The sequence below is a fragment of the Pseudochaenichthys georgianus genome, chromosome 7, assembly GCF_902827115.2.
Source record: "Pseudochaenichthys georgianus chromosome 7, fPseGeo1.2, whole genome shotgun sequence".
In the NCBI taxonomy this organism is placed as follows: domain Eukaryota; kingdom Metazoa; phylum Chordata; class Actinopteri; order Perciformes; family Channichthyidae; genus Pseudochaenichthys; species Pseudochaenichthys georgianus.
In genome coordinates this window covers 3,912,660-3,921,835 of record NC_047509.1, presented here as the reverse complement: position 1 = coordinate 3,921,835, position 9,176 = coordinate 3,912,660, and the positions used below count along the sequence as shown (strand labels likewise).

General features: G+C 39.0%; 1 long non-coding RNA gene across 1 annotated transcript; it reads right to left on the bottom strand.

The window, feature by feature from the left end:
* Positions 1-7,137: 7,137 nt before the first annotated feature.
* Positions 7,138-7,585, bottom strand: LOC139434077 (uncharacterized). The gene is made up of 2 exons (XR_011643488.1): positions 7,391-7,585; positions 7,138-7,271 (listed from the first exon to the last, which is right to left on the bottom strand). It is a non-coding gene; the product is annotated as an uncharacterized lncRNA (long non-coding RNA).
* Positions 7,586-9,176: the final 1,591 nt, after the last annotated feature.

Here is a 9,176-nt window from a genome sequence, read left to right as displayed (position 1 = left end):
ACGTCTTACGTTACGTGATCTCGAAACATGAAACGGGACAGACGATACAACTTCAGGAGGAGGACATTTTAATTTAAATGTGATTTTAATACATAATATAATATATGATCCATCAATATTTGTTCTTCTTTACATGTATTTCTTTATACAGTATATATGTTTGTTTTCACTTTTGTGTACTGTATCTGTACCTATATGCCCCTGGTGTCATGTCAAGCTCTCTCTCTCTCTCTCTCTCTCTCTCTCTCTCTCATCTCTCTCTCTCTCTCTCTCTCTCTCTCTCTCTCTCTCCTCTCTCTCTCTCTCTCTCTCTCTCTCTCTCTCTCTCTCTCTCTCTCTCTCTCTCTCTCTCTCTCTCTCTCTCTCTCTCATCAGGAGGCCATACATTGTCTAAAATCAGGGAAATAACCATTCCGGCCAATTTTCATTTCATTTCATTTCAAACCTTTATTTATCCAGATTGGTCCCATTGAGATCATAGATCTCTTTTTCAAGGGAGACCTGCAATAACCAATACCAGCCAATAATCCAACCATGTGAGAAATCATTGAATAAATAATTCAAATAAATAACTTCTCTTTATTGTATATAGTTTAATCTTCATAGTGATTATTTTTTTTAACCAGTATATTCATTTGATGATGATACATGACAAAAAACAACATCAAATCTTATAATAATAGTTAAGAAACTGGAACCAGCGAATATTCAGCATTGTTGCCAGAAGGGTAACGTAAAACGGTTATAGATAATTTAAGGAAATTTGCTTCAAGTTTATATCCTTAATAAGGATGAAAATAATACAATTAATTATTTTCTATTTAAATTATTTGAAGATATCCTCACATTACATACATGCAACGAAAACTGATATTTAATTTGTTTGAACGTTAAAGGTAATCATTTTTAAATAGTATCTTAATTTATAATCTAATAACATCTAATCTATCAAATGTCACACAAAAGAGTAAAATGCCGGTTATATATCCCACAGCCAGAGGGAATTAAACCCCAAAGAGATTCAGTGTATGACCACATAGCACAGAGAAAAGCATTACATCTTCATATTCTGGAAGCTGATTCACCAATTTTAGGAACATATCTTAAAGTTTGCATCCCTAAAGAAAAGGAGCAATAAACACAATGTTTAACTCAATTGAAGATATTAATAACAGTGAGTAATTGCTCAACACATTTTTAGGATGAAATATAAGTTTCAAATGAAGAATTAAATTGTTGTATGAAATGACTTTAAAGATGCATTAGAGGTCATCAGGTTAATTGATAATAAGATTTCCTGGAATTGCCCTCTATTAAATCTAATATTATTTTAAAATGTCTTATTATATTTTATCTGAAAGAAACATATAAAAAGTCACAAAATAGGAAAATAAATCCAGTTTTTCGCAGGTCAAGCAGATACATGAACATTTACACCCCAAACATATTAACTTCAAAACCATATAGAAAACATTACAACCCTTATCTTATCTCACTACTGATAGATTATTCAGATCGTTGTTGCAGCTGAATTCTGTAACACGAGGACTTTGAGGAAAGAAACACACTTTTCTCTGATAAAAATCACACACAGCAATTCAGCTTTAGAGCTCATCCCTCTCCTCCTCCTCCTCCTTGTGGAAGACTTGTCCATCCGGCTGCTTCCTCCAGGCCACTTGGACGTTGTCGTCCAATCCCTGGGCCCTTAGGTTCTTTTTCGCCTGAGACACAAAAACTCATTATCGTTCCAGTAAAAACAGATGATCTCTCTTTAGCTCACTCATCTGAAATGGTAGCTGTTCCCCTTATTTCTTCCAGTGTGAAGGCTTACCTCAGGTTATGGAATAGTATTTGTACATGTTCCTAATGCATTTGGTGGCATGTGGCTAAGTTTCTGCTATTTACTTCTGCACATATTTACACGTCTTCTTACTAAATGCTTGGGTCCTGTTATTTGTGGCCAAAGTATTGAAAGTATAATGGATATAGAATTTCATTCATGGTCATCTTGGTCCATTTCATTCGTATTGAAATTAATTTACGTTCACTTTGGTTGAATTAATTATTCTTTAATAGATATGTATGTGTTTCCTACCTCTTTCGTCTCTTGTTCTCATGTCATGTGACTTTCCTTTCTGGTGATGTTTTTGCATCAAAGTAGAAAACATGATTTACCTCCACCAACATCGCAGCCAGAAAAGCGGGGTCGTTCAGATCCACACCGTTTGGTTTCTGCACCCTCACCTTTATCACTTGCATTGAAACACGCACAACAGCTAGAAACACAAACAAACTTCATCAGTCACAACATTTATGGTGTCTTCTTTTTCAGCAGACTCAATATCATCACTTGCTTTGACGTAGCTGTGAATGTTATTCACATTTGTAGCAGATGAATGGTTTCTCCAGGCCACAGTCCAAGTCCTCCCATTTTCCAGAGTTGTCGAAAGCTGCAGCCACACAAACCTTGGAAGCACTGAGGTCAGGTTTATTTTCTGCCCAGTACTTGAAGGAGGAGGAACTTCCATCGGACCACTTCCAGGAGTCTCTGTAAAGGCCGATCCAATAACGATAACCCCCTACAGGTAACAGATCAACAATCTGCTGGCTCTCTGTCAGGTTTCTCACACTGGCCAGGTCTGTGTGGTGTTCTCTGCAGTAGCTCTGGGCATCAGTCCATGTCATTTTGCTCTCAGTGCGAACAAATGCTGCATTCGGCCCTGAAAATGGACCCCAGAGAAGCTGAGTAGAGGCACCACGACATACAGCCTGACAGCAATGCCACATCTCTGGTGGTATTTATGTCTTTATAATATAAAATATTACATTTAAATCCCACAAATGTGTACTTTTTTTTTTTGTATGTGGAATATTCAGATATTTGAGTAAAAGCAGAAGTACAACAATGTGAAGATACTGTGTTAAAGCTTCATTCAAATTATATTGATTCTATATTGTTCTTATTCTGTTTAGCACAGATGTATAAGATGTAAAACGTACCTAAAAAAAGTTTGCAAAAATGTGTATATATACATAATTTCCTTTTACGTTATCATTTAAATGAAACCATGTGTGAATTTGAGTGAAAAGGGAAATGTCTTTAGTGGAACTGCTAACAAAAGAAAAAAAAGTCACAAAGAAAAAAGGTTGGGAACCGCTAGTTAGATAAAGATCAATGCATCGTATTTCAGAAGCTTAAAATATGATTTTAAATGTGTAATATTAATTTTAAGTTTATTTTCTTACCTGTGACATCAAAGCAGATCGCCCAGAAGCGCTTATTCAAATCATAATTATACCATGCTCCATAATAATCTAAATATGCGCATTGTTCATCGTGCCCGTTGCTTGGTTGTCCAGTCTCCCATGGTCTGAACTCCGTCTCCCCCGGTCCGTAGAAGCTTGGGTCTGACATCGACCACCTCCAGGTGTCCCGGTCATCGTGCAGCCCGATCCAGGTTGACTGAAAGCAAGACATTGTTATATTTAGTACATCCTGTTGAAGCTTTTAAAGCTGCTGCTTGAGAACATGTGTATGTTTAATAAAGAGAAGGTTTGCCTTTATGAGACCAGCCTTGGTACGTGGTGATCTAAAGGGAATCCCCTCAAGTCAACATTCCTTCACAGCCTTGTTACTCTGAACCTCTTCCACTTTATTACAGGGTTTCATGCTATAGCTTTGGCTTAACACATTTTCAACTCTGTTTTAATACTCAGGTTCCCATAGGACTTTAAAACAGGTTTAGCTTTCTGTGATAATCTCTCCTTTTTAAATTTAACTCTAAAAGAAATGTAACTCATTTGAATCGAAAGACAGAGAAGAGTGACCTCACTTGGTTGTGTTGGCCTGCCATGTCGTTCAGGAGCTTCACGACCTCCATGCTGTCTACAGTGGCCAGGTCTGTGTGTTTCTCTCTGCAGTATCTCTGTGCTTCAGACATGCTCTTTGCTTCAGCAACAAAATGGTACTGACGTTCAGCATGTGAGGAGACAGCGCTCAGCCCTGCAGAGACACAGACATTAATTTAGGCTATAACTTACATTTAACTGTAATATGGCGCATCAATATACATTTTGACTTCTACTTCAAACAATTCAGAGTGAAATATTTAGCTTTCAGCTGAACTTCATTTAGTTGTTTTTAAGCAAGTATACCTTTCAAACAATATAAAAGGTGTTAAGAATGCAAAACAAGTAATTGTCAAATATAATCAGAAATGTCTTCTCTAGTTATTTATCTCCCCACCCCTCAGGTTTACATGAAATAATCAATAAAGACATGAAAATATATCCAAATATCTAAAACACTTGCCTGCAGCTGCCATGCTCAGCAGCAGAACTACGTCCATCGTTGTTTGCTCTCTGACTGCAACTGTTGTTACAGCTCATAGTGTTTCTCACGAATGTCTTTGAGTAAGCTATTGTCATCTGACTTCATGCAAGGTCAGACGCAACAGATGTTTGCATAGGCAAATTGCTCGGGTTATGTTAAATACAGGACCCAGTCGCAGAAAATGACTTGAGAATCAGAATTCTGAAGTAGTTTTACACATATGAGGAATTAGCTTTGGTTTATGTGGTGCATACAAAGACGAAGAAAGAACAATATGTACGTAAACAAAATAAAAATAGAACTGTTATAACAGCTATTTAAAAAAACGTTCAAAAAAAATATAATTCTCTAAGAAACTGTGTACAGTCAAATGTAATAAAACATAAAAAATACTATTATATCCAAAGTGGAGAGATGTGCTGATAAAAAAGAGGTAGTGTGGAGAAGAAATGTGCACCACATTTGTAGGATTCGCACGATGTGCCTTAATGTAATACATAATGTTTTTCTGGGGTGGGTAGAAGTCAGTGTCCGTGGGGGTCCCGGTCCTTGTTGATCAGACCGGTAGCAGTCTGTATATTTAAGTTATATTTATTTTTATTCATGAATGTTCCATTCAAAAATGTTATTAAAAAGGCATGTACACCATAAAAGATGACTATTGAGATCTATTGTCAGGAATGTTAGTGTTATCAAATAGTGAATTCTACTGCAGCAGAATATTGCAGTAGAATTTGCAACCCGCACAGTGTTATATTTTCACCGCTCAGTGTCAGTAAATATTTTGCAGTTAGTATTGGACTACAAGATAGATGCAAGCCTGTACAGGTAGAGTTATTGAAAGCATAAATGAGTCGGTTGGGTTCTGGAGGTGTGGTTACAGCAATTGTGCTTGGTTTGCGTGGCCTGGGCCTGGTGGTGGGGCCCAATGTGACATATTTTCATGGGGCCCAAAATCCCTGGCGGCGTCCCTGCTCGCAGAGACGGCATTTAACCCTTCACATTCCAACAGAAACTGAACAGGCAGATTCGAAGGATTTCTTTCTTTGGAAATGTTATTTGAAATACAATTAAATCAAGTTATTTTGGTAAAACTAATGAAAAATATAACTAAAATAATATTTGAAAAATATATATTTAAAAATAAATGTTTAAAAAAAATAATTCAAATATTATTTTTTTAGAATATCTTTGGTCCTCAGAGAGGGCCTAGACTGGGGTATGATTCTCGCTTCGGGTGCGAGAGGTCCTGGGTTCAAATCCCGGACGAGCCCAGGATGTCTTCAAAGATGTGGAACAGGTTAAGTTTAGGTAGCAAAAAAGGTTTGTTGGAAGCAATGTGTACTTCACAATTTCAACTGCTAGAAATCTAGTGATGAATTGGGGCAAATAATGATCAAAGCTCATCTTCTGTGTAGAGAAGCCATCCATTTTCATCCAAGCTTTGTTTATTGAGGCATCATGCAATGAATGGAAAAGTGTTTTGCGATGTCTTTTAAGAAGGCTATCGTTGGTAAGACCAAGAAATAGCCTTTTGTCATGGCTCGTTGGTCTAGGGCAGTGACCACCAACTGGCGGCCCGCGGGCCACATCCGGCCCGCCAGACATTCTCATCCGGCCCGCACGACGGGGGTGACTGTGGCGTTAGCTGAGTGGTTACTGCGTTCGCCTCTCACCCATTTTTTTTTTTGTGCAGTACCGGAGTCCAACAGAGAGGCAGCAGCTGCGGGACAGTAGACTGCGTACTGCGAAACCTTCCCTGCATTAAAGAAGAAGTGACACTTCGTTGTGAACAGCGCCATATAGATAGAAGAGTTACGACAACGGAAGTCCAAAAACGGTTATCGTCACGTGGTTCATGTAGACGAGGATCGTTCCCCGGAAGTTCATGGCGGGCAATGTGAATGCATTGATAACAGGAGATAGAACTACGATTTTTGGTAATTATTAGTGAATAAAGGTTTTGATTTGCAATATTTATACAACAAATCGATATGTGTATGTATTTACATCAATATGTTTTCAAAAATAAAATCGAATTTGCTAATATTAAGTGATAATATTAGGATTAGTGTGAACAACTAGTTTACATGTTACTAACAGTGCCTTGGTCAAAGAGCCTGTTGCTGTTTATTTATAGCTTGGAATTCTTTCAAACCAATATTATCTTCTTAAACTTGTATGGTAGTCAGGAGCATCACTTTCTAATGTTTATTGATACATTTAGAGGGAGGGGATCTAAAGTAATGCTTTAAAATTCAGATTGGATTCATTTCTACCATTTTCTTAAATTCATGGTAGTTTCAGTAATCCCATGGTAACTGAGGACAAGTTATCTAAATGACTAATGTCGTCTTTATGGCTTTCAGAAAGGACAGGAGACCGACAGGTGACTATCAAAGGACTAGCAGCAGCAGCAGCAGCAGCAGCATGATGATGATGATGATGATGATGATGATGTTAAATGTGTTGTTTTAGGAACATCCATTGCAAATACATGGAATTCAATAAACATTGAATAGCATATCATGCATTTTGTCGGTGCCTTTTCCTCCGTGTTGTCCTGGTTTGCTGTGCTGCCTCCTAGTCGCCACCATGGTTTGCTGTGCTGCCTGGGGATGCTCAAATCGCTCAGAGAAAGGAGTACGAATGTACGGCTTCCCCACTGACACAGAACGGAGGAAAAATGGCTGACTCAAGTCAGCAGGAGCAATTTCACGACCAACAGCAACAAAATATGTGATGTACTTATATACAAACACTGCATTTGCACTTTTTCACAAAACGAAAACCAGACCATTGGGAGAGCTTAATGTTTTGTTTAATACAAAAAAACAGGGAAAGGCTTGAAAAACACTGAGAGTTGAGACTCAGGGTGCAGGGTGAGGGTCTCAGTGCAGGTATTCAGGCTCCATTGAACCCCCCTCTGGTTCTTGTGCTGAAAGAGGGAGTAACAGACAGGAGAAAGGGTTATACACACACATCACACCTATTGGATGGGAAATGCCTTGGGGAGATAACGTGTTTACTTATATAAAACAGTAGTATTAAACTTACCTTGTGTTTTCACTCTCACTTAAGTCCCTCTCCCTTTGCCACCAATCCAGAATCAGCTGGGCTGCAACATTATACAGACAGGTAATAATCAACAGAATCACAAGGACACAATATGGCTCTGCTAAAAACACTCACTCTTACACGCACCAAAGTTATATTTATCTAATATTTAACTCCCTCCACCCCCGCATACAATCCCGTTTAGAAGCCCCTCTTCTCTAATTCAACATGTTGGACGAAATGACATTAAGAGAACGGAATTTACAATTAAAAGGCTGTTCAACGTGTGTTGCTAACTTGCTTCGGTATGCTAGCTTAATCTGTTATCTGTAAACGTTCCCTAAATCTACTAATTTAGGGATAATCCACTGACATCCTTTAATACACATGTTCATTTGAATCAGATGTACTGATAATATCCGCAATATAAATCTTTAAACTTCTTCTTACCTTTAAAAGTCCGTCACGAACGGTGTATTATGCTGCAACTCCACAGCTCTGCCAGCCTTGGCGCTAACTTCCGGGGAACGATTGAGAGGCTCCACGATCCGCCATTGCTGTAAAAAAGTGGTCCATTGGAGTGAACGGAGATGTCGTAACTCTTCTATTAAATGGCTCTGGTTGTGAAGAGTCTGCTTTGTGCACTCCGCGCAGCAGTAGCCCCGCTGCGACGGAGTCCAACAGAGAGGCAGGAGCTGCGGGACAGTAGCCTAGAAGCAGGGTTGGGTTGTAACCTAGACTGGTTGTAACGGAATACATGTAACGGCGTTACGCAGAATATAAAAATCAAGTAGGCTAACTGTATTCAGCTGGCGTTACATTTCAAAAACGAGTAATCTGATTACAGTTACTTTCATAATCCTGAAGTGAATACATTTTGGAATACTTATTGGAGTTATTGGTGGAAAAGTTTCCTCAAAAAATGTAATATTCATTGCCGGCAGAACTGTGTGCACACTGCACGGCGCTGCAGCGTGTCTGTGAGCGAGAGAGAGATGCAGCGTGTCTGTGAGGCCCCGCCCCCGCACGCAGATGAGAGAGAGATCTCTTTTAAAATATATTGAAAGTTAGAAACGGAGATGGTTGGATAACATGTGCAAGATAACGTTTATGTAGCATTTCTTTATTGTCGAAATGATGACATTTCATAACGATCAAATCAAAGTGAATGGTCTGCTGCTGCTGAATGCATGGGGCAAGTGACTGGAACAAGTTTGAAAAGTTATTACATCGTTTCAGATACTAAATTAAAGGTCCGCAGTACCTGAGCGTGCTTCACTAGCATTAGTGGACTATATAAAAATCACTGGCCCGCGATTGTGTCTATTGGATACATTTTGGCCCTTGGACAAATGTAGTTGGTGATCCCTGGTCTAGGGGTATGATTCTCGCTTCGGGTGCGAGAGGTCCCGGGTTCAAATCCCGGACGAGCCCAGGATGTCTTCAAAGATGTGGAACAGGTTAAGTTTAGGTAGCAAAAAAAGTTTGTTGGAAGCAATGGGTACTTCACAATTTGACCAATACTGTGCCCTGCTAGAAATCTAGTGTTGAGTTGGGGCAAATTCTCTACACAAAGTGTGGTCCGCGGACCACTGGTGAGCGCCCCCTGGTGGTCCGTGAGTATATTGGTACAATTTCACATTTTAAATAAATAAATACTATTTAAGTTTTCCGCACTCTCGCGGGAATATCTCCATAATGGAGTAAGGTTACGTTTCACCTTCGATTGCATGATATAGCCCAGCACAACACCTTCGTCACACATGTTGCCACTTGTTTGTACCAT